Below are 26,198 nucleotides of genomic sequence, written 5' to 3' on the forward strand. Positions count from 1 at the left end.
CTGGTGCCATCACACTGCAACCTCTGCCATATACTCTAGTTTTATTGCAGGAATTAGCCCTGCTGCAAAGCATTGCATCAAAAATTGTACTTAAACGCCCCTGTTAAACAGGGGCAGAAAAATTGGGCCTTAGGCACTGGTGCCATCACACTGCAACCTCTGCCATATACTCTAGTTTTATTGCAGGAATTAGCCCTGCTGCAAAGCATTGCATCAAAAATTGTACTTAAACGCCCCTGTTAAACAGGGGCAGAAAAATTGGGCCTTAGGCACTGGTGCCATCACACTGCAACCTCTGCCATACACTCTAGTTTTATTGCAGGAATTAGCCCTGCTGCAAAGCATTGCATCAAAAATTGTACTTAAACGCCCCTGTTAAACAGGGGCAGAAAAATTGGGCCTTAGGCACTGGTGCCATCACACTGCAACCTCTGCCATACACTCTAGTTTTATTGCAGGAATTAGCCCTGCTGCAAAGCATTGCATCAAAAATTGTACTTAAACGCCCCTGTTAAACAGGGGCAGAAAAATTGGGCCTTAGGCACTGGTGCCATCACACTGCAACCTCTGCCATATACTCTAGTTTTATTGCAGGAATTAGCCCTGCTGCAAAGCATTGCATCAAAAATTGTACTTAAACGCCCCTGTTAAACAGGGGCAGAAAAATTGGGCTGCTGGCATCACCCAGAACCAAAAATGTTCTTCCAACATATCAGCGGAGGAGGAAGAGGATAGACAATCAACATAACAGGACAGTCACTCAGCATCAGCATAGGCAGTCTTGAAGGGATGTGGTATTTCAAAAAAAATTATTCGGTTACATCAGCTTCAGGTGCTTGGTAGCTGTGGGTGATCCAAGACTGATTCATCTTGATGAAGGTCAGTCAATCAACTGATTCGGTGGACAGGCGCACCCTGTGATCGGTAACGAAGCCACCAGCAGCACTGAAGGTGCGTTCCGAAAGAACGCTGGATGCAGGACAGGCCAGTAGCTCAATTGCATACTGTGCAAGCTCTGGCCAGTGATCCATCCTCAAGACCCAGTAAGCCAGAGGATTTTCAGTGGGAAAGGTGTCCAAGTCTGACCTTGCCCCTAGGTATTCCTGCACCATGTAAATTAGACGCTGGCGATGGGTGCTGGAACCAATCATACCTTGGGGCTGCGGACTAAAAAATTGTCTGAAAGCATCAGTCAGACGGCCACCTTCTCCACCGCTCCTTCTGACTGATGCCTCAGCAACACGTTGTCCAGGACCAGGAGTTTGTGACCTCCCAGTCTCTGGGAACGCGTTGCACAGAGCTTTCTGCAAGGCCTCCCGGAGATGTCTCATCCTCTGCTCCCTCTGCGATGGCAAGATAAGGTCGGCAACCTTACCCTTGTACCGTGGATCAAGGAGAGTGGCCAGCCAGTAATGGTCCCTCTCCTTGATCCGAAGAATACGAGGATCCTTCCGCAGGCTTTGCAGGATCAGGGAGGCCATGCAGCGTAGGTTAGCTGAGGCATTCGGTCCGGAGTCCTCTGGGTCACTAAGGACAACATGATCCGCAGCTACCTCCTCCCAGCCACGTACAAGTCCACGTGTTTCTTGGGACTGTAAATCATCCCTATAAGACTGCTGCTGCTGATGCTGAGTGCCAGCCTCCACCTCCATGCTGACACAATCATCCTCCTCCTCCTCTTCCTCCTCCTCACCCTCTTCCTGTGTGATGGGTGGCACAGCAGGAACACTGTCTGGATAAAGGGGGCCTTGAGAGGCAAGGAAGTCCTCCTCTTCCTGCCTCTGTTCTGCCTCAAGTGCCCTGTCCATTATTCCATGCAGCGTATGCTCCAAGAGGTGGACAAGAGGTATAGTGTCACTGATGCATGCACTGTCACTGCTCACCATCCTTGTGGCCTCCTCAAACGGTGACAGGACAGTGCATGCATCCCTGATCATGCCCCACTGGCGTGGTGAGAAAAAACCAAGCTCCCCTGACCCTGTCCTGGTGCCGTAGTCGCACAGGTACTCATTGATGGCCCTCTGCTGCGTGTGCAGCCGCTGCAGCATGGCCAATGTTGAGTTCCATCTGGTGGGCATGTCACATATAAGGCGGTTCTTGGGCAGGTTCAACTCCTTTTGGAGCTCAGCCAGCCGAGCACAGGCATTAAATGATCGGCGGAAATGCACACAGACTCTCCTGGCCTGTTTCAGGACATCCTGTAAGCCGGGGTACCTGCCCAAGAACCGCTGCACCACCAGGTTAAGGACGTGAGCTACACAGGGCACATGGGTCAGTTGTCCCTGTCGGAGGGCGGAGAGGAGGTTGGTGCCATTGTCGCAAACCACCATTCCTGGCTTAAGCTGGCGTGGCGTCAACCACCTCTCGGCCTGCCCCTGCAGAGCTGACAAAACATCCGCCCCAGTGTGGCTCCTGTCCCCCAAACAAACCAGCGCAAGCACGGCATGGCATGGTTTTGCCTGCGTACTTGCGTAGCCCCTGCAACGCCTACGGAGCACCGCTGGTTCTGAGGACAGAGCACTGGAAGAGGCCATGGAGGAAGAAGAAGAGGAGGGGGTGGAGGAGAGAGGTGTGTCACAACCAATAGTAGCATTTTGGAGGCGTGGTGGCGGAACAACCTCCAACAATACTGCACCTTGTCCTGCATCCTTCCCAGCAGCCAGGAGAGTGACCCAATGGGCCGTGAAAGACAGGTAACGTCCCTGTCCATGCCTGCTGGACCATGAGTCAGCGGTAATATGCACCTTACCGCTGACCGCCCTGTCCAGCGAGGCAAGGACATTGCCTTCCACATGCCGGTAGAGAGCCGGAATCGCCTTCCGTGAGAAAAAGTGGCGTTTGGGGACCTGCCACTGAGGAACCGCACATTGTACAAACTCACGGAAGGGGGCCGAGTCTACCAACTGAAAAGGCAGCAGTTGAAGTGCTAGCAATTTAGCCAAGCTAGCATTCAACCGCTGGGCATGTGGATGGCTGGGAGTAAATTTCTTCCGCCGGTCCAGCAGCTGGGGCAGGGACATTTGTCTGCTATAATCGGACGTGGATGTACCACTAGCAGAGTTCCCGGAAGCACTTGGCTGTGACACACCTAATTCTACACCTTCATTCCTCTCAGAGCAGGTTTCAGAGAGGACTGAAGGTCTAGTGGGGTTGGAGATGCCAGCTGATGAGGAGCAAGGAGAGGTCCGCTTTGTTCTTTGGTGTGGGTCTTTGAGGTATGCTTGCCAACGAGCTGCATGGCAGGTCAACATATGTCTGGTCAAGCATGTGGTGCCCAAGCGGCTGATGTTTTGGCCACGTGAGATACGCTTGAGACATATGTTGCAAATAGCAGCGGTGCGATCTGATGCACTCGTCTCAAAAAAGGCCCACACCAAAGAACTTTTAGAATAACGCGCAGAGGAAGCGCTCTGCGCAGAGGAAGCGCTCTGCGCAGGCGGAGCTCTGCGGTGTGATTCAGTCGGTGTGCTGCCCCTAAGCTGGCCCCCGGAGGGCATCCTGCCTCGTTGGACATGTGCCTCCTCCTCCTCCTCCTCCTCCTCCCTCCTTCCAGGCACCCACGTGGAGTCAGTGCCCTCATCATCCCCTCCCTCTTCATCGCTGTAGCAAACCTGGCAGTATGCTGCAGCTTGTGGAACATGACTGCCAGATTGCTGTCCTTCTTGAGCATCCCCTCTCTCTGTGCTCACGCTACTGCCTTCCTCTAGCTGAGTGTCATCATCAGAGCCCACCAAACACTGGGCATCCTCCTGGAGCATGTACCCAACACTGTGCTCAAAGAGTTCAGGAGACTCCTCAGGAGGACGTGGTGGGTCTAGGGAAGGAGTCACTGATGATGACATTGAGAGGAGGGACGACGATGTGTTGGCAGCTGCTTTTCTACTACCCTGAGACTGGGTGAGAGAGGATGAGGAGGATGAAGAGGGCTTGGTCATCCACTCTACCAAGTCGTTGGCATGTTGCGGTTCAACATGTCCAGCTGCAGAAAAGAAGGACAAGCATGTCCCATGGCCACGTGCTGATGACAATGCACCGCGTCCACGACCAGCACTGTTGTCTCTAGACACAGAGCCTGCTTGCCCTCTTTTATCGGCTCGCGCCTGTCTGCCTCTCCTTGCTGGCCTTCCAGACATGGTAATGGCCTGAAGGGAGTTGGGTAAAACAGTAGTTGGGTCGTTTATATTGTGCTGGAGGCACACAACACCCACTAACTCCTGCAGATGCCTTTTTTATAGAACAGCAGAGTTAAAGGGGTATATACAGATGTATACTGTGCTGTGCTGGAGGCACACACAACTTCCAATAACTCCCGCAGATGCCAATCGGGCCCAAATAGAGAACAGCTATGTAGGTGGATAATAGCGGTATGTACTGGGTACAGAGCAGGCACACAGCACGCACTATCTCCTGAGTGACACTACTGACTGCAAGCTCTATTGTTAAAGATGGACCACTAGCTATATAGGTGAGGTGAATATCACGGTGTATACTGCGGTCAGGGCACGCAGACAATAACAAGAAAACAGCAGAGTTAAAGGGGTATATACAGATGTATACTGTGCTGTGCTGGAAGCACACACAACTTCCAATAACTCCCGCAGATGCCAATCGGGCCCAAATAGAGAACAGCTATGTAGGTGGATAATAGCGGTATGTACTGGGTACAGAGCAGGCACACAGCACGCACTATCTCCTGAGTGACACTACTGACTGCAAGCTCTATTGTTAAAGATGGACCACTAGCTATATAGGTGAGGTGAATATCACGGTGTATACTGCGGTCAGGGCACGCAGACAATAACAAGAAAACAGCAGAGTTAAAGGGGTATATACAGATGTATACTGTGCTGTGCTGGAGGCACACACAACTTCCAATAACTCCCGCAGATGCCAATCGGGCCCAAATAGAGAACAGCTATGTAGGTGGATAATAGCGGTATGTACTGGGTACAGAGCAGGCACACAGCACGCACTATCTCCTGAGTGACAGTACTGACTGCAAGCTCTATTGTTAAAGATGGACCACTAGCTATATAGGTGAGGTGAATATCACGGTGTATACTGCGGTCAGGGCACGCAGACAATAACCAGAAAACAGCAGAGTTAAAGGGGTATATACAGATGTATACTGTGCTGTGCTGGAAGCACACACAACTTCCAATAACTCCCGCAGATGCCAATCGGGCCCAAATAGAGAACAGCTATGTAGGTGGATAATAGCGGTATGTACTGGGTACAGAGCAGGCACACAGCACGCACTATCTCCTGAGTGACACTACTGACTGCAAGCTCTATTGTTAAAGATGGACCACTAGCTATATAGGTGAGGTGAATATCACGTTGTATACTGCGGTCAGGGCACGCAGACAATAACCAGAAAACAGCAGAGTTAAAGGGGTATATACAGATGTATACTGTGCTGTGCTGGAGGCACACACAACTTCCAATAACTCCCGCAGATGCCAATCGGGCCCAAATAGAGAACAGCTATGTAGGTGGATAATAGCGGTATGTACTGGGTACAGAGCAGGCACACAGCACGCACTAACACTACTGACTGCAAGCTCTATTATTAAAGCTAGATCACTAGCTATATAGGTGAGGTGAATATAGTGGTGTATACTGCGGTCAGGGCACAGACAGTAACCACTACACAAGAGCAAAATAGTAAATCAGCCAAAAACGATTGGTGTGTAACTGTGTTGAAGGTACACAGAACACCCACTGCTTCAGATGCTAACAAACATTACACGAGGCCGCCTGAAAGGCAGCTTTATATAGTGTGGGGCGTGCACTACACAGCCTGAGCTATGATTGGCCACAGGCAGGATGCCTGTGGCCAACCATTGCTCTCCTCGCTACTGGCGCTGCGATTGGCCAAGCATGCGGGGTCACAGTGCATGCTTGGCCAATCGTGAGACAGCAATGCATTGCGCCATCGCAATGCATTGTGGGCCACACGAATTTTGCCGCGAACGGCCCAAACGTTCGGAATTCGGCGAACGCACGAACGACCGATGTTCGAGTCGAACATGCGTTCGACTCGAACACGAAGCTCATCCCTAATTATTATACAGGATTTATATAGTGCCAACAGTTTGTGCTTTCAATATTAAGGCAGACAGTACAGTTACAATACAATAAAACACAAGAGCTTACAATCTAATAAATGATAAAAGAAATACAGTCATATCAATAATACTTGTATCTGTGTGTATCTGTGTGTAGAGAAATGGTTAAATCCACAAGTAAATTACATACAGTATATTCTCCACATATGTGTTTTATCCAGATGGTCTAATTTCCTACAGCAACACAAATGCTGTTTACTGCACTGAAAAAGAAGTCTGGCAATCTACTATCAGCATTTCAAGTAATAAATGGCATCTACCATCTGACCCATAAAATTGTCCTGCAAGACATTTAGGAATTGGCGAGCCTTAGATGAATGGGCGGTTCCCTCCGCCCAGTCTATGTCTGGATAATTAAAATCCTCCATTAAGATAACACTTCCCATCGTTGCTGCTAATCCAAATTGTGATAGCAGATCAGTTTCCCCTTCCTCCCTCAGGTTAGGGGGCCTATAGCATAACTCCCAGTATTATTTTACCCTTAGCTTCATCCCTTTGGAGCTCTACCCATAAGGATTCCACCTCTTCCCTAGCTCTCTTAGTGATGTCATCTCTCACATTTACTTACACGTACATTATTCTTGATATATAGGCATATATATATATATATATATATATATATATATATATATATGCATACCTTTCCCCCTTTTTTGCCCTCTCTATCCTTGCGATAAAGGGTATACCCTTTAATATTTGCCAGCCAATCATGAGAGCTGTTGAACCAGGTCTCTGAAATTCCCACAGAATCCAAATCCTCCTCGTACAATAGTATCTCTAGTTCACCCATCTTTTCCACCAGGCTCCTGGCATTGGTGAACATGTCATGTAGTTTAGACCGGTCACATATTATCCTCTTATTGGGTGTTCTGAGATTGCAACTAGGACTTGCTACTATACTTACCTTGGGTTTATGTGCTTTGGTCAACCTACCACTAATGCCGCCAATAATGCCCTCTGGAATGTGTTCCACGCTGACTATCTCTACCTCTGGACCCTCCCCCATTGCCTAGTTTAAAAACCCCTCTAACTTTTCAGCCATCTTCATTCCCAGCTGTTCTGTACCCTCCTTATTGAGGTGCAGTCCATCCCTTCTATAGTACCGTTATCGACTGAGAAGTTGGCCCAGTCCTCCAGGAACCCAATCCCCTCCTTACTACACCAGCTCTTCAGCGACTTGTTTACTTCCCTGATCTCCCTCTGCCTTTCAGGTTTGGCTCGGTGCCACGGTAGTATTCCTGAGAATACTACCTTGGAGGTTCTTTTCCTCAATTAAGCTCCTAAATCCCTAAAATCATTCTTTAGGACACTCCATCTGCCTCTGACTTTGTCATTGGTGCCAACATGCACCATGACAGCTGGGTCTTCCCAGATGTGCCAAACCCAAGCACCCAGTAGACAACATACTTTTCGGTGCTACAGGTCTTTGTTACAGATGGGCCTCTCTGTCCTTCTAAGATTTGAGTCCCCTACCACCAAAATCTGTCTTTCCTTTCCCTTCGATTCCCCCCACTCTCACTGGAGGAGTTCTTCCCCAGCAGCTAGGAGAGTCCATCAGCTATGTGCAGACCTACATGCACTCACAGACCTACGTGCACTTCCAGACCACTCACAGAACTATGTGCATTCGCAGACCTACGTGCACTCGCAGACCACTCGCACTCACAATACACAAGTACTAACGATCCACACACACTGCTCAGACAACACTCAAGTACTCACACTGCACAGGTACTATGACCCCTGTTATAACCTCCGTTTAAACTCTGGTTTTTAACTCACCACTTAGACCAGTTCCACTTGGACAGAGTTCCAGCAGACTCAAAGATGAGCAGGCTCACAATGAGTTCTACACAAGGTTATGCACCTGTGACCAATTAACCACTCCACTTAATTAGTAGGCTGAAGGAAGCAAAGAAAAAAAAAGGTGTTTAAAAAGTGTCAGAAAAAAGGTGTTAAAAAGCTACAAGGAAAAGCCCCAAAAAGAACCTAAAAATGTAACCCAGCAATCACCAGCCGTCCAAAAGCAAGACTTGTTCACTCTCCACTCAAGGTCCTCACTGTTTAGCTTCTAACCAGCAGTTTGGCCATAAAAAGTAGACAAAGAAAGGAAGGTTAAAAAATTTGAGAAAAAAGGAAACACCAGCCAATATTTTATGGATAGAAGCAGCACAAAGCTTAGAGCAAAATAAAAAGGTAATAAAAGGCAGCCCTGTATAAGCATTGACACTGGCAATACTTAAATTGTACATAGAGCAGAAATGACTCCATCTCAACCAAGCCTGCAGATAGTACTCCCATGTTCTAGATGAAATGGAGTTCTTCAAATTGGCAGAGATTAATCCCTAATCAAGCCCCAGAGGAATTCCGGGCATTGGGAGCCAATTGGGTCTGCCTCCGGAGCCAATTTGCGTATCCTGGAAAACTGAAGACGAGACAACAAGTCTGCAATACTATTGGTTACACCTGGTAAATGTGTACCCTTAAGTCAAATATTAAATGTCATACAATGTAGAGCTAAAAAACAAAGAAATGTAATCACAAATTCAGATTTAGAATAAAAACAATTGACCGCGAAGAAGACACCTTTATTATCAGTGTGAATTAATACCCTATGATTTTGAAACAAGTCTCACCAAATAACTGCATCAAATATCTACAGAAGCCACTACTGGAAATAACTCTAATGCCCCATACACAGGGTCGAACATTTCAACGACAAAATCCATCGGATTTTCTCCAACAGATTTTGGCCGAAATTTGTCTTGCATACACACAGTTGCACAATGTTGTCGGAAAATCCGATTGTTCAGAACGAGGTGATGTTATACCTGTACGACAGTACTACGTAGAGGCCAGTAACCAATAGCTTTTGTCTCCAATTTTTTTCTGAGCATGGAAAAAGTTCGATTGGATTTTGTTGTCGGAAAATTTTAGATCCAGCTCTCAAACTTTTTCAGTAGTAAATTCCAACAGAAAAAGTCCGATAGAGCCCACACACGATCTGATTTTCTGACAAGATAATCCAATCAGACTTTTTCCGTCGGGATTTCGGACCATGTGTACAGGGCATAATAAGACCAAATTGTGAGAAATTGTCCAGTTCTTCCAAGATGTGTGCCATTCAGACGCACACCAGTGACCTGCCAAAAAAGCACCAAAGCCTATAGAACCCAAAGCTTCGGTGAAAAGGCCAAAATCTAAATCGTCTATAAACTCCTTCTGCCATACTGTTGAGCCATTAAAACAAGAACTCGTCCCATACTTTTAAATCATCCTTAATGGCTTTTGAAATAGTGACATGTGAAAAATAATTTTTTAAATCTTTCATAACCCTAGCAAACCGGCAAGAAAGAATCCTAGCTACCTGAATTACTCTAGCAGCAAAAGCAAACAAGCCCAAAAGAGATTGAACGTCCTTAAGCAGAGCTCTCCTTTTGGATAAAAAAGAAGATATGAAAGATCTAATTTTGAACAGTTTGGCAAGAGGCAATCTAAGCTCCATGGCGTCTTAATCAATGACAATACCCAGAAATTCCAAACTAGTGGATGGAAAAACAATTTTCTCCTGGGAGAGGGGAATACCAAAATCCTCACAAATGTAAAAAAAAGCTGACAAATAATCAGAGCAAGTAGAGCAATCAGAAGGTCCTATAAAAAGGAAATTGACTAAGTAATGAATATAACCAGCACCTGGATGTACAACAGACAACACCCATTGAAGAAAAGAAGAAAAGGCTTCAAAGTAAAAATAAGATAAGGAGAAACCCATTGGCATACATCTATCAAACTAATAAAGCCCATTAAAATGGAAACCTCAAGAACTAAAGCCTTGGGAATGCACTGGAAGTAACCGAAATGCAGACTTGATATCCACCTTGACCATTAACGCATTTTTCCAAAATGTCTGAGCAGGACCAAGGCCTTGTCAAATGAGACATACATGATTGAAGCATCAAAATCCGCAACCTCATCATTCAGAGAATCACCAGCGGGATAAGATAAATGATGTAACGCAAAGAGCCCGGTTCTTTCTTAGGAACTATGCTCAAGGTGATACTCTGAAATTGGAAAAAGGAGGCAATGGAAACGGACCTGCAATTCTGCACTCTAACAATTCCTTCTCAATTTTATCTTTTTTTTTTTTTTTATACACATGGTTTTACTTTACAGTGCAAGAATTAGGATTGTTTTTACATTGCTTCAGTATTAAGAAAAAACAATTTACAAGGCTGACATTGTGCATTGATGGAATCTTGACTTTGGCTTTATTTGAAAATGTGTACATATGTTACGTGGCCATTTGCCAGACACAGGTTAATGCACAAAAGTGGAAGTAATGAACAAGCATTGGATCATGAAGATTTTAATATGTATATACATCATCACTACAGAGAGGAAGTGCTTCAAGTAAACCTACAGCAGAACTAAAGTTGTTCCTCGCAGAGTAGTACTAACATTCCAAAGAATAATAACTTCTTTAATTCTGAAAAAACTATGTTCTGTGACAGCATAGTAGGGTAAATCGGAAACAACAATCAGCGGTGGGATTGTTGCCTATAGCATCCAAATCATATTTAGAGGGGATGTTGCCCACAACAAAAAGGTTTCAGGTGACCTTTTTTGTAGTGCAGATTAGAATTACTAACCCGACTGAATGCTACTTACAATTATTCTTGTCTAAAAAAAAATAAAGCCTAAACATAAAGCTCATGTGAAGAGCCAGAAATGCAAAAATCCTGTACATGAATTTCAGACTATTTTTTTGAGCAGACAAACTTGTGAACAGTAACCAAAACACTGGTTTGGGAAGAAGCAACTCACACGATAGCTATAGGATTGTTAACTGGTGAGTGGACACTGGTAAAATGAAAAATACCAAATGTAAAAATACTGCCTATATATACGTCATGACAATGATTTCTAAAGCAGCAACTCAGTTTAAATACAAACCACTTTCAAAATAGATTCAAACATTTAATTAAAACCTAGACAAGAGGAAAAAAAAATACACAAAATTTCCAACTCAGTAAATTGCTGGTGCACCATTAGATAGGTAACTGAAATTTGACATCCACTTGCGCTTGTTTCGCCAAGGTTACAATTTCTGAGAGTTTAACAACCATCTTTGCAGCTTCATCCAGATCATCACATGCAAGGATTTTCAGCCCACTGGCTGTTATAAGTGCTTTAGCATCATCGACCCTTGTACCTTGTAAACGCACTACAATGGGTATCCGGAGATCCAGATCCTTTACAGCCATTATGATGCCTTGTGCAATTACATCACATCTAATAATACCACCAAAAATGTTAACCAGTATAGCCAGCACCTTTTTGTCAGAGGTGATGAGCCTAAAAGCTTCTGTTACTTGCTGAACCGTAGCGCCACCACCAACATCTAAGAAGTTTGCTGGAGTTCCTCCATGAAGCTTTATAATATCCATTGTTGCCATAGCTAGGCCAGCACCATTTACGAGACATCCAATATTTCCATCCAGACCTATATAGTTGAGGTCAGCTTTCGCTGCTTGGTGGTCTCGCTCATCTTCCTGTGACCAGTCTCGGAGATCAAAAATTGTCTTTTGACGATATGCCGCATTGGTGTCAAAATTAATTTTTGCATCCATGCACATCACTACTCCCGAAGCATCTTCTACCATGGGGTTAATTTCCACCATTGTAGCATCATACTTCATGAACAGATTATACAAGTTGATCATGCACGCAGCTGCCTCATTTACAATGTTCTCTGGGAAACCCATTTTCTGTGCAAGCCTAACAGCTTGATCTTTTTGGATGCCTTCTACAATGTCAATTGGCTCTTTCACAATAGCATCTGGGTTTTCAGCCGCAACATCTTCAATGTTAACTCCACCTTGAGAACTTCCGATCAGCACAGGACCTTGAAATGACCTTTCCATGGTAATTGCGAAGTAATAATCTCTCCTGGGATATCTGCGCTCGCAGATGAACACATGGTTACATATCCTGCCCTTTTCTCCTGTCTGTTTCGTAAACAACTTCTTTCCAATCATCTGTGAGGAAATGGCTTTGGCTTCTTCTGGAGAATATACAATCTTCATGCCTCCTTTAAGGCCACCTTCAAAAGTTCTCTTGCCTCGACCACCAGCCAACACTTGTGCTTTAACTACCAAATCCTTTGAACCTATTTCTTTAGCTACAGAATAAGCCTCTTCAGGCGTTCTTGCAACAAAGCCTTTAGGGATGGAGATGCCAGCATCTTTAAGAAGATCCATGCTTAGATACTCGTGCAGTGATAAGTTTCTGTGCGCTTGTGCTTGTAACCCATGGCAACCGAAGAGACCTGGGAATCCACCAAGAACATGTGCAGCACAGCCCAGAGCACCTCGACTCTTCAGCCCCACTGACAGCCGGCTGTACATTATGGAGGCCGCCATGTTGTCTCTGTCAGACACACCTCGACATTCCCTCAATTTTATCTTTAACAACCTCTGGATGTGAATGGACCGATCATAAGTTATCAACTAAAATACAATCTGTCCCTGAAAATCCAGGGACTAAAAAAAATCCTGAAAGCTGCTACGAAGTAGCTCCGCCATCTTGAGGTTTGGATAGATTTCTAGCCAGGGCAGCATGCTTAAAAATTTCACTGGTGTCAGAGCCTTTTGAAAACCCATCCCTGGACTGAGGCTGGCCTGACATGGCAGAGGCTATACATTAACATCTACAAGCAGGGTGTGTCTCCATACACTCATGCTTGTATTTACAGTTGGACAAAAACTTACATTGCACCTCATTAAAAGCAAAGCAGAAACCTTTGCAAAATTAATTATTAGAAGAACTGAGTGTTTTATATTGCAATTGGGGTTTTGGAGGCAGCGTCAGATTTATCCAAAGGCCAACATCCTTTACACCCCAAACGCAGAGAAGGATGTATTGCCAATTTCTGTCTAAAATTCTCATCGTAATGAAACCATGAGATGCTACCGAAATGTCTAAAGGCTTCCGCAACAATATCAAGGTGCTGGAATAACCCAGAATTATTTTCTGGAAACTTTTCATCCATTAAGCTAAAATACAGAATGCTTGTAGCCATTTGTGGAATGTCCTAGGTATGGCTCTCCTCCTATCCTCTTCCAAACGATCCTCTGATTTCTTATCCAACTTAGAAAGAAATTCTTTAGAAGAGGGCAGAAGGGACAATAAGTCGACAAATTCTCCTCTCCAAATTTTCTCCTTAACCAAGGAGGATAAATGAAAACCCAACAGAGAAATTTGCATGGAAAAGCTTCTTTCATACAAGCTTCTGCTATCTTCCCAGGTGCAGTGTTACAGGAAATAGGCTGAACAGGACCACAAGTATTAACCAGGGTGTTCTGCGTTTTGAAAGGGTTAAACCGCTTGTCAATAGGAATAATAACAATACCCTGAGAACGCATAGCGTTCCAAACTGAGGCAACCTTTAATGAATCACCAGTGACTGTCTGAAACATATGAAACATATGACCATTACCCTGATAAGCACCAACATTTTGTGCACTTAAAAAAAAATGAAGGCTGCACATCCTGCCTTATACCAGCAGGTGGAGCAGTGTTAACATTCAAATAATTAATTAAGCTTTGGCCTGACATTGCTCCAGCATACTGAGCTCCTGGCACTGCACCAGAATACTGTGCATATGGTTGAGAAATATAGGGAAAAGAACCAGAGGGCTGTACACCTGTTGAAGTATTAAGAGGAGCACCAGCAAGCTGTATCTCCTGCGATGCACCAAATACATGTGCCCCTTGTAAAGTACCAGAAGGCTGTGCCTCCTGCACGAGGAGAGGTGATTGACTTGTAGCATTCAGTAATTGCTGGCTATTCTGAAAAGAACAGTCAGCACCTGCAAACAGAGCCCTGGCAATGAGAGAGGGAGAGGGAGACCCTTGTTCCCCTTCTGACAGGCTAGCAAAAGCATTAGCTAAAGAATTAAGAATAAAACCTAAGTCAGACATAGAATAAACAACATTTTCACCAGACAGGATATCCGACAGAGCACTCTGTCCTATAGGAGCTGCAGCGGAACCGCCGGGGCTGCTGTCTTTCTCTTTCTTTTTCCTCCTACAGGTGGGCGGGAGCTGCCAGCCACTTCAGAATCCCTGGGTTCCTCTGTAGGAATAGTCGGCATGGGCGTTAGACAGGCAGGGTAGAGCGGAACATGAGGGTGGGTCTTCAGCTAAGCAACACCTTAGCCACTTCTCACCACCAGAGCTTTCTGCTTTTTCCAGGAGTTGACGAAGTAGAGACTCCATGCTGATGAGCGGCTCACATAGGAGCGCAGACTGGTCCTCTTCAGGTTGTTCATAGCTGTAACAAAATCCTGCTTTTTATAGGCAAGCAAAGGGCGCAAAGAACAGCCTGCCAAATCCCTCCAATGACAGTGTGTTGCTATGGGAGATTCCATCAATAGTACCTGCCAAGAGAAGGGAGGGAACAGAACAGGGGAACGGCCCTTTGCCCTCTTTCATGGGGGACCCCGGGTAAAGCCAGGGACCGAACATTATAACTGCCCTATACAAACTGAGTGGAGTGTAATAAAGCCTATATTATCACCTGTCAAAGTATCTTAACATTTTCAAAAGACAGGGACAATGCTGACCTTGTCCTTGTCCAACTTCTCTGTAGTATATTATTTCTCCAGAATTACAGGTGCACTTTAAGATGTTTAATTCGTTTTATACCAACCAAAGTGATTGCCTACTGCATGTTTATCCTGGCCATACATTTTCCAATTTTCATTTAGGAAAATATTCCTTAAAATAAAATGATTCAGAGCAATCTACCACTGTTTCGATTGTTTCCCAGTTTCAAAATTGCAGTTAAAATCAATTGATTACATCACAAGACTATTTTAAAGGCATTTCAATTGATGTAGGCCCCCTTTTCAATCATTTGATTGCTAGAAACAGGTGGCAGGTTTCTGTGAGCCATTCAATTTCATGCAATCAATTTTTCAGTCAAAAGTGCATCAGAAGCTTCCAAAATGGTCACAAATTGTCAAATACGTAGCTAACATAGTGGAAGTGGAAAATGCATAAATCATATTTCATTTTACTGTAGTCATATCAATTAGGAAATGTTTTCTGACTAGTTTTGGTGGTATACTAAGCGTATATATATATATAAAAATGTATTGCCCAACACAATGTCAAGAAATATTATTCTTAATAAAACCTTTAGTTACCCAACACTACAATGTTAAAATATGGCTATGCAAATCATTGAAATCCCATATAAGTTTTAAAATATTAAGGCAGCTTATTTATTTTAAATGGGTTGCTAGCGCACCCCTACGTGTCCAGAATTGAACATCACCCTTTTTTGTAATGCAACGGCAGCAACACACTACCATACTTTGTCATATGTTATGGTGTCCTACAATGCTGTTGCTTAGGGGTGCAATTCAAAATAAATGCCATCACATTGCACCAACACTCATATATCTACTTAATAAGTAACCTGTCCCCAGACTATGGAGATTAAATTAGGCTTCAGTAATTTTTAGCAGTTTAGAAACATCTGCTTACATCAGGAGATTGGAGATTGCCAAAATCTGCTTTCCATAGAAAGAAATTCAGATTTCACTGCCTCTGTTGCAAACTCTGGAGACAAATTTCTCCACAATGCTTTTAACTAGACAGGTGAATAAGGCTTGATTTTGTGCTAATGTCAAAAGGAGTTGTTTCCTGCATTTGAAGAATTTTTGAAAAGCAATTTTTGGAATATCAAACTCAGGTCAGCAAATCCTCATTACCTTAAACAGTATGCATGGCTTTTCAAACATTAAATTTCTCTATTAGAATACTGTTGCATTTGTTCAAATGGAAAACACAGCGTTTGACAAGAGTAATTGTTCACATGAATCCTTAAAGTACTGCTACTGCTTGTTTAGATTATTTAAACACTTTAGTGTCGATTATCTTGAGAATTACATTAATGTAAAAAATGGTGAAAGGTGTTGGTAGGAAAGGAAGGGGGGTATGCGGAGAGCGGTTGCTATATGTTTGTTAAGAATTATCTTGGAACAAACAACATTTTGATAAATATAATTCATTGCGTAATTTTTTTTTCCTGAATTGTAAGGCAGTAACATTTTATGAGTATAATTTTAATGCCTGAACTCTAAGGTGAGGCACATTATTAGTTGTAGCTTAAGTTGCTTTTAGCTATCATAGACTTCAGTTTCACTGATCTTATTGATATATACCTTTAATTATTTCTGCACATACACTTTGTTCAGTGTCATAAAGTATGAAGGTTGGCCCTCCTGTTGTTAAACTACATGAAACATAAAATTAAATTGCTTGGTTGATACCAGTTGTCTGACTGCCTGTCAGGAATCCTGAGGCTTACATCTAAAGCATCTAGTATTCCACAAAGATAACACATACACTGAGTTTGCTAACAAGGACAAGAAATAGAAAAATGTCTGTATGTTTTTTCTAAAAGTTTTTTTTTCCTTTTGTTAAGCAGGCAGAAATATTTTGGCCAATCACAACATAGATATTTTTAATTAACGCATCCCTGTTCACTTTATGCAGTTTTGAGGACAGAGACCAGTGGTTCATGAAATTCAGTTATTTCAACAGAAGCAAGAAACACCACTGTGCTATGAGATAACCAGATAACCCTATGCAACTATAGACTGGTTGTTAGGGCAGGCACTGCCATGAATATCCACTCACTTTTATGAATCTTTATGGTGGTTCCTTACTAGCAAGCAAGGTATTTCCACAGGGTTGATTTCAGACACATGCACAGATTTACAATAACCTCCATTTCTGCAACATAATGATATGAGGCGTTAACATCTTTAACTTACATTGGGGAGGATCCATTCAATACCATAAATATTCAGTGTTGCTCATCAACCTTATATGCTAAATATCTTAAACATTTTGAAATTCTAAATTATGGTGTATCACTCCACCCTCTTGAAACACCCTAATGCAAAATTGCCCCATATGTTGTGTGGCAGGCTAACATTTCACACTGGATCTGGTTGTTAGTGTATGGTAGAGAGAAAAAAAAAGTAGGGTGCCACTCACTTTAGTCTTAAAGTGGATGTAAACCCAATGTCATCCTTTCTAAACTACTGCCATAGGGGTTATCTATAAGGATATACATGACTCCTGCATGTATCCTTACCTGTCAAATGTCTCCCCTCTGTCTGTTATGAGAACCAAAAAACTGCAGATTCTGTGGGTGGGTCTGTTGTCTGGAGCTCGGTGGGTGGAGTCATGATGTCAGTAGACTCCTTGCCCACTTCTACACTCCCCTTGTCAACGTGCATTATTTCCTGTGTATTTGTTACACTGAAATCTGCTATGATCACTAACATCCAGTGAAAAGACAGGAAAGTAACCATATGACTTCAGCATGCCCAGTTATGCTGAGGTGGGGAACATCCAATCCTGGCAGAGCAGCAGAAGAAAGGAGTGGGAGGGAATTAAAAAATAATGCATGTCTCTTAGGCTAGTGCATGACATATGTAAATCACCTGTCACTCACAGCAAGGGGGTGGGGGATTTGACAAAGTTTTTCTCTGTCAAGATTTATCTCACTAAATAATAAAAGAGGATTGCTCAGAGCTGGATTAACTCTTTGTGGCAAGACTGGGCTAAAATGATATGAACTCTTATAGTCTACATTATGAGATCAAAAAAATAAATAAAAAAATGTTTACATCCACTTTAAGATCAGTTTTAAGAAAATCTGATTCATATATTATCATGATTGCCTTTTGCAGCTGTTATTATTTGATAGCCACATTGGCAGATGTGTTTGGCAAACAAATTAAAATGATCATTTTAGTTTTTAACAGGATAAGTATGTTTAAAACCCCTTTCAAATACATTGCTTGTGTATCTTTGAAAGAAATGTCAGTTACTTCCTTTCTTATGAACACAACAGGTAGCTTGAGGAAATCGTCGAAAGTGAGGGGAGTTATACATTTAGAAAGTTATCCCTGGAACAGGTGTCCCACTTGGAAGATTTACCCCTACATTTCCCCATGGGGGCACAGACAGTAATGAAAACTTGATAGAGGGCATAATTCTCCCCTATGCCATTCAAAACTATAAAATAGAACAAAATTGCCATAAAGATATACATTATTAAAAGTCATAAATAAAAGCAGCATTTATATGATCATTCATTATTATATTGCTGTCATCAGTGTCATTATTATTAGGTGTGCTTGAGAAACTTTCATCTTCACCAATGCCTTTTTACCAAAGCTATTATTTTGTGTGTCTCTGTTCAATGACTCAACTGTTCATGTTGTGTAATTTTGCTCGTGTGGTATAGCTAATTTTTTGTGATTATCATGTTGTGACGTGGTAAATACCCTTATACCATTTCAGTTGGGTTTGCTTAGAAAAAACATTACCAAAGTCATGTTAGTGTTAAGAGGCCTGTAAGAAAGAAGGAAAACACACTATATATTATGAACCTATTGAAAATGAACTAATTGTTAAAACATTTTATAAGGTTCTAAGATCATGGGGCAGAATTGTTTCCCCTTTAAAAACATATAATAAATATACCTTGTGAACATTTACACCCCCCCCCCAATTGTATATCACAACGACATGACCATAAATAAAATTGCTATACTCTCCATTTAGTATCGGACCCAAAAGAATTCAAATTTCCCATAAAATCTAGCTCTTGTTGTCTCACTATTTGCAAAATTTCCAAAAATTGAAAACCTAGAATGTTTTCTTTTATAAATCTTCAAAAGAAGTGTCAGTTTGAGAAAAAAAGGCTAGTTTCATTTCCAACTTTTTTTAGTCTATATAACATTCACTTGCAAGCACTTTGTGGTATTGCATTTCTGGAATGATCTGCATATACCTTGCCAATAACTAGAGTGAGAACCACACATAAAGTTTGTCTAAAGCCAAAACTTTTTTTCTTTTGCTATGGATGCAGTGGTGAGGAGTTAAAACCTCTTTTGATTTTTTTTTTTGTTGCTGTATGGGTCCTTATTTTGGAAGATCCACTGTCCCCATTATCATTGGGTTGAAAATGGGGGAAAAACCAACATTTTTATTTGTCACAGAATAGAGATAGAGGGGGTCTAAGAAATGCTTTGAAAATTCTGTCCCTCACTTTGTGTCACCAGGAGAAGAAGCGAGGGGATCTCACCCCAATGGCACACAAATGGGAAAAACATTTAGATAATATCTTCAAATTCCCTATTTTATCCAAATTGAGAGATATAATTTAAAGCGTAACTCCAGGAAACCTAAAAACTCCCCTTTGGAGCTTCACCCACAATGTAGTAGTTACCTCCTTGTTTATTTATAGGGGATGGAAAAGCAGTTTTACTTACATGATCATCCACACATTCAGCAGATGGCACTCCCTTACAGTGGTAGACTTCCTCAGAGTGCTAACATCCAGTGCAGCGCTACAGTCCCTGCTTTGTCTTGATAATGTCAGAGGACCTTAGACTGCCAGAGTGCAAGGGAGAAAAGGCTGGAAGGACTGGTGGATCAGGTAAGTAAAAATGCTTTACCAAGTGCCCTAGACATAAAGGAGTAGTTAACTCTTTCTGTGTAAAGGAAGGAGGATTTTTAGGTTTCCTTGAGTTCGGCTTTAAGATGAAATGATATGTCACAGTGATCTCTCCTTTCTTTCTTCTTTGGATACACCATAGAAATTATCAGTAGTGACACTGCGAATAAAATTCCAGGCATCACACTCATTGGGAAATTAAAGCTATCAATTTGTTTGCAATAGGTCCCTACAACCAAACTGGACTTTTTAATACAAAGTTGTAGTTATGTTGGTAGTTGGCTTATATTTTGCACAATATCTGATGTGTATTGCTTGAGAACTGTGCTAACCTTTCCTGATGTAAGTAAAAAAAAAAAAAAAACATATAGTACATATAAAAAGGATCAAGGTTTTCCGGGAAATTGATGTCCTAATTAACTGTGTTCTATGTTATCATCCATAGTCTTAACTAGGGACATACATTAATTGAAAATAAATTAATTCCCTTCCCTAGATAATGCAGCTACACGAGGTTTAATTTTTTCTAGGGCAGGTAAGTGGAATTCTACAAGAAAAGGTCACACTTATATGCTAGAGGTTACAATACACCAAACAGTGCTGATGGGTTTTATTTGAAACATAGCGACTAAATAAATAATAAAATGTATAATATATTGATGCATTTTCCTGAAATGACCTGATGTTCTCTTCCGTATTAAATAGATATGTGGTTGTTCAAAGCCCTACATACAGGTAAAAAGGTTTCTTACAGTATTATATAGAATATGTAATCAGTTGTCATCTTTACAAAATAAACTATTAGTATTAACATTGTAACAAAACTAAAACCTAAAAAAACGAATTATTTTCTATAAGAATTGTTGCTTTAGATTCATTCACTGCTGTTGTATATATAATTGTTATATCATAGCTGCTCACACAGCATCTATGGGGCCCAGGGAACTACAGCCACTTTTCATGTAGTTCTTGTCAGGCCAAATCTTTCAGTGCAGACAATAAAGCTATCAAATGCTAGCAAATTGTATCTGTTAATTTTGCCCACCCAAATAGTATCAAGTACATTTTTTTGTGCCCCAAATACTTGCATTGTTGATGCAGCTGGCACTATCCTATGGGCACATATGCAGCCTTCCTGCATGCATTGTGCTTGGCTCACGTGTGTCTATTATGGGGCAGCTAATGTTGCTTTGCCAGACACATGCACAGTACAGCAGCTGTACCAGTACAGCGGGTATTCGTAAGTTCTAACCCATTAAGCGCCCATTCATGCAGTAAAAGTCTCAGAAACACAAAACAACACTGTCCATGCAACGAACAAAGCAGCCGCACTGCACCTGAAAAAGCAGCTCCATAATGCACATGTGCTGGCCAAGAACGTGCAAGAGTTAACACAGGAGAGCTGCCCCCCACAGTGCATGCACCAGCAAGACAGCGCCAGCAGCCCTGATTCACATTTGTTCAACAACACATATGAGGCAGTGACGTTCACCTCCAGGAAAACATCATGAGGGCATTCTACAGGTGGAAGCAGCACTTCACATTTCAAAAGCTACTATACTTATTCTTTGATTTTTATAAGGAGGGTTTAATATCACTTTAATGCTCAGGCATTGAGAGATTCTGCAAAGGCTTCAAAAAGACATAGGGTCAGTAGTGTCAGTACACTCTGTTCTAAAAGTGTATATATGCCTCAATCGCACACCTATAAAAGACAAATGAGTAGTGTTTTCTTTCCTTTTAACATCTTCTCTGTGATCTATGGATGGATGATACCTAGCATGATAATGCATACTTGTCACAATGATTAGAAAATAAAAGATTCTTGTTGTCATATCTCTACTGACCTTTTCTTTTACATTGTAATACCCATGTATTTCATGCAGTTAGCATCTAAATAATTCCAGACTGGTGTTTCTAATCTAGAAAAAATGTCTACTAAGAATGATGTGGGTTTAGAGAATTAGTTGGGTTTAAGAGAATAATTGAAATACATAAATATACTGTATGTGTAATACACTTTAAACACACACACACAAACACACTGAGCTTAAGCCTAGTATGCACGGGCCAAATGTTGGACGACATTGGTCGGTTCAATAAAAAATGGCTGACATTCAGCCTATGTGTATGGCAGCCGGTCCGACAGAAGCTGGCCATTTGGCCAACTTCTGTTGGACAAGCATGCTGGATAACCAGCTGCTGACCATCTCCAGGCTCTCAGCCAATGGCTGAGAGCATTGACCGGAGTGTTCTGGCAGGGGGGCGTTGCCCTGTCAAAACACAATAGAACAGCAGGAGAGATCACTGTACTAACATCAGATTATTTGTACAGCGGCTCTGACCGGAGTTTTCAGGTTTTTTTCATTCAACCCAAAGAGTGGTGTGTACTAGGCTTTAGCCAGCCCAAGAGCTCCCTACCATAATTCCTGGCTCTGTTTCTTTCCACCTGGGAGTTTTTAGTGTCTCCACTCACTATTGTATGTTCTAGTGCATCCTGTTTTATTCTCTATAATATAAAATAAGTAAAAAATTCCAGCACTAAAAGACCAAAACAAATGTGTACTTTGCAGGATAGCTTAGGAATTTGGAATCAAGACTGAGGAGTAAGGTAATTGCTGCACATGCACTCTTTACATTTAATTTTGCCTGGAGTTGGGCTTTAAGAATAAGAGAACTGACAGGCACACAAAAAGAAAAAAAAAATGTAATATGGACTTTATGGATAGCATCTATAATACATCTAACAACATCCAGATTCCAATGATTTTGCATAAGCACATTCAATTGTCTGTGTGCAGTTGAGTTTCGCTACTTGTTCATTATACATATAATTAAAATTGCAGAGACAAGGCATGCTTGATGGTAAGAATGATGGATATTAAAGGAGTACAATGAAAATTAAAGGAATCAATAATAAACTGAAAAACCACAGGGTGTGTATACTCTAGTGCCATGTATATAATCATCATAAATGTCAATGTTGTCATTACTGTGTAATTATACATAGCAGCGATAAAAATGCAATGAAATAAAAAGATAAGGCCCTTTCAGGGGAAATTAATGTAGGCGCAAAGTAAGGATCTATAAAAAAGAAAAATAACACTGTCATTTAGCTATAACAAAAGTGGGAAAGGTAGAAGTGTAAAATAGGAAGCAGAACAAAAGTATCTAAAATGATTCTGTTTCATATGAAGCAAGAGAAAGTGGTTTTATAGTAAGTGGAAGTTTAAAAAGCAGTGGAAAATTAGTTTTTGGAAATGCTTACCTAAAGTCTATCTAAGGCTAGAACTTTTTGGATTTTGTTTCAGATAAATTAGGGAAAGATTAGAACCCCTGTTCTAACCTCGGTTTTTATTGCTGTATGTGTCTAAAGCTTTGTCATGGTGACAACTTTCACAGAACTTATTTTTTTATACACTATTTTGAGTTGTGGCCAGAACAGGAATGGAGGGGTAATCTTATAATGGGGACACTTGTTCCCATGAAAAATTATTACAATTACACTTCCTCATGTAAGGGAGATTGTGTCTATAGGACAGTAAGTAAAGAGAAACTTCCCCAATGACAGATAAAAAAAAAACTTGAAAGGGGTTTTAATATTTTTTTTTCCCCCTCTCCAAAATCAAATATAGGGAAATAGGTATCTGCCATTGCCAATATTCCCATTTGAATATAATACTTAACTGCCAAGGTGATCCAGTGCCTTTAAGCCCTTGTACACACTGTCGGAAATTCCGACCACAAAATCCACCTAATTTTTTTCCGACTGATTTTGTCCGAAACTGGTGTTGCATACACACAGTCGGACAAAGTTGTCGGAAAATCCGATTGTTGACATTGGAGGGGTCAGATGGCATCGCACATGGCTGACATGTTTCAAGGGCGTACCCTTTTTCTCAGAGCCTAAGCGGTCAATGACTCGTCTCCTCTAGTTATATGTATCCACATGCCCATGCCCAAGCCGACACCCACCAGAACAAGTCACACCTATCCAAGTGGACAAAATCCACCTGGTGACTCAAATTGGTCACATGCCTATCCCCTGATATGCTGAAGGTGCCCTCATCCAGAATGCAGAGTTATATTATAGGCAGGGATTAGTGTGGGTATACTTCCCCCCAAAAAGATCAGTATCAAATGAGAGGATTATAGTATATAACTCATGGTAATGGCCAGAAAGACCCAACCATCAACCACCACAACTGCCCATCTCCATCGCATCTCACCTGCCACACAGGACCTCAGTGTCAGCCGTGTGTGATGCCATCTCTCCCCTCCAATATCTGGTCCAGGTTGCAGGCATTCAGAGACGCTATTGATAAGCCTATTTTACACGTTTGTTTGTGAGTATGATTATTGCTGTTATAGCTTTTAATAAAATTTACCATTGGTAATGTACAAGGTCTGTGCGCCCTCCTTTTCTCTTTTTTTGTTCCAGTTTTAAGAATACCCATTGTTCTGAGGAGGGCAGCAAGACTGCTGGGTTGATTTAGAAGGTTGATTTAGAGGGTTGGTGGCACCACGTATTCCTAGACTAAGCACCCAAGTACAGGAGATAAATGTTTTTCTTTCTGACTAGTGTTGTTTGATCATTGTTTTTCCTTCTACTATTGATGCAACTCCAACATTACTGCTTTTGGCAGGAAAGAGAAGTAAGTAACCATTTTTAGCTGAATGTGAGCTATTATCTTCTCTGACAATCTCATCAGTTTCCAACTCAGGATTATATATTTGCTTCTCCCTCTGATGCTAATGTGGTGAAGATTATCACCAGTCTTGGCCTGCCATACAGGAGCTGCTCCAGTTTATAAGGAAGGATTTGGAGCCTACTTGTTATGCAACCTGACCATTGTGAAAAGACAACCAAGCCTTAGCCAAGTGTAAATATCCATGTGGTCCTTATGATGCTACAAGGAAAACGGTGAATGCTCAGATGCTATATAGGTACATTGCTTAAAAAATTTGTAATGAGCTGTCTAAATTTTAGCCTCATCTGACCACCTTAAACACTCCTCGAAGAGTCTGAGGCCACATTTAAAAAGGTGTTATGGTCAAAGATGAGACTAAAAAACTTACCATATGTGTGGCGGAAATCCAATACAGCTCACCATCCAAATAACACCATTCCTACAGTAAAGCAAGGGGGTGGTAATATCCTGTTATGGGGGTGTTTCTCTGCTGCAGAGACTGGAGCACTTGTCAGGAAAGAAGATAATGGGATGGGGCAAAATACTATCAAATTCTTGAGGAAGGTTTACCTTCCAACACTGCAAAGTACACAGGAAAAAAGGTTTGGTTTGTTACAGGAAAAATGACCACACATGTCTTTGCATGGCCCCAACTATATTTACAAACATACAAACATTTAATGTTTGACTAGAGTATCTCTTTAAATAATTCTTTACACTGATGTCACATGTTAAAGGATTTCAGCATAAACCATTAACAGTTTGGGGGGATTAAGGTTTTAAACTAAACCATAGCAACAGAGCCCTTATTTATGATTGACAAGGTAAGTTCTGGTAAGTTCTTTTTAACTATGGTCCTCAATTAGTGTCCATGGATACAGATACATCAATAGTTACCACATATGCTTGAGACAATAAAATACATTCACATTATGCATACATTTATTCATCCTGAGCCTGTATATTAATAATTATAGTGATAAGTAAAATGATGTGTTATGCATAATGATGGTTAACTATAAAACTTTCAATTAAACCAGATTACTCCACCGGAGTCCAATCATTGATGTATTTTCCAAATTACTTTAATTCTTTAAATATAGAACTTGTACAAACATTTACTACAGAACGGCAATGAAAGCCTGAGTCATAATGCAGAATAATCTCCTACTGTCGTCCTTTCCAGGTTCAAAAAATTAGTCCCTGAAACGGAACAGAACTAATGAACAAATTAGATATTTGTTGAACAGCTTCAGCTCTTATTTCCCAAGTTTCCTTGGGAGCATGCTAGCTGCCTGGCTGTTATGTGTTTTCAATGGAGTCAGTATTTTTAAAGGATCTTCTTGTTCTGGGTCATTAGTTTAGAAACTGAAGCTAGACACAGTGCCACAATCCTCAGGACAGCTTTTTATTAAAATTCAGATGCATTAATTATAATAAATCTTATATATATATATTTTTCTGTGCAATGATTTCAGGCAAGTGTGAAAAAATGCTGTAAATTAAGAATGCTTTCAGAAGTATAAGTGTTAATGGTTTATGCATAGCTCCCAACTGTCCCTTATTTGGAGGGACTTCCCTGATTTGGAGCAATGTCCCTCTTTCCTCCTCATTTGTCCCTTATTTTGGTCTGATCTATATAGTTGTATATAAAATACACTTTTTTATCTTCAAAAAAGTGTTTCTCAGAGCTAAACCTTTCATCCGATTTCTAAATTGCTGCATTTGTAAATTCCAAAAGCCAATATAAAGGAATATTAATGGTAAAAAAAAAGCACTGGTGGATTTGATTAACTGGTGTGGCAGGGGCATGTCCTATGCCTA

The 26,198-nt window shown here is 41.7% G+C and overlaps 1 protein-coding gene and 1 pseudogene across 2 annotated transcripts in view; one reads left to right on the plus strand and one right to left on the minus strand.

The window, feature by feature from the left end:
- Positions 1-26,198, plus strand: part of SEZ6L (seizure related 6 homolog like) — a 614,672-nt gene that overhangs the window by 47,121 nt on the left and 541,353 nt on the right. The window lies entirely within an intron of this gene.
- LOC143940209 (succinate--CoA ligase [ADP-forming] subunit beta, mitochondrial pseudogene) lies at positions 10,365-12,577 on the minus strand (annotated as a pseudogene).

The sequence above is a fragment of the Lithobates pipiens genome, unplaced genomic scaffold (assembly GCF_037356315.1).
Source record: "Lithobates pipiens isolate NorthernLeopardFrog02 unplaced genomic scaffold, aLitPip1_a1.2 Scaffold_3, whole genome shotgun sequence".
Lineage (NCBI taxonomy): Eukaryota > Metazoa > Chordata > Amphibia > Anura > Ranidae > Lithobates > Lithobates pipiens.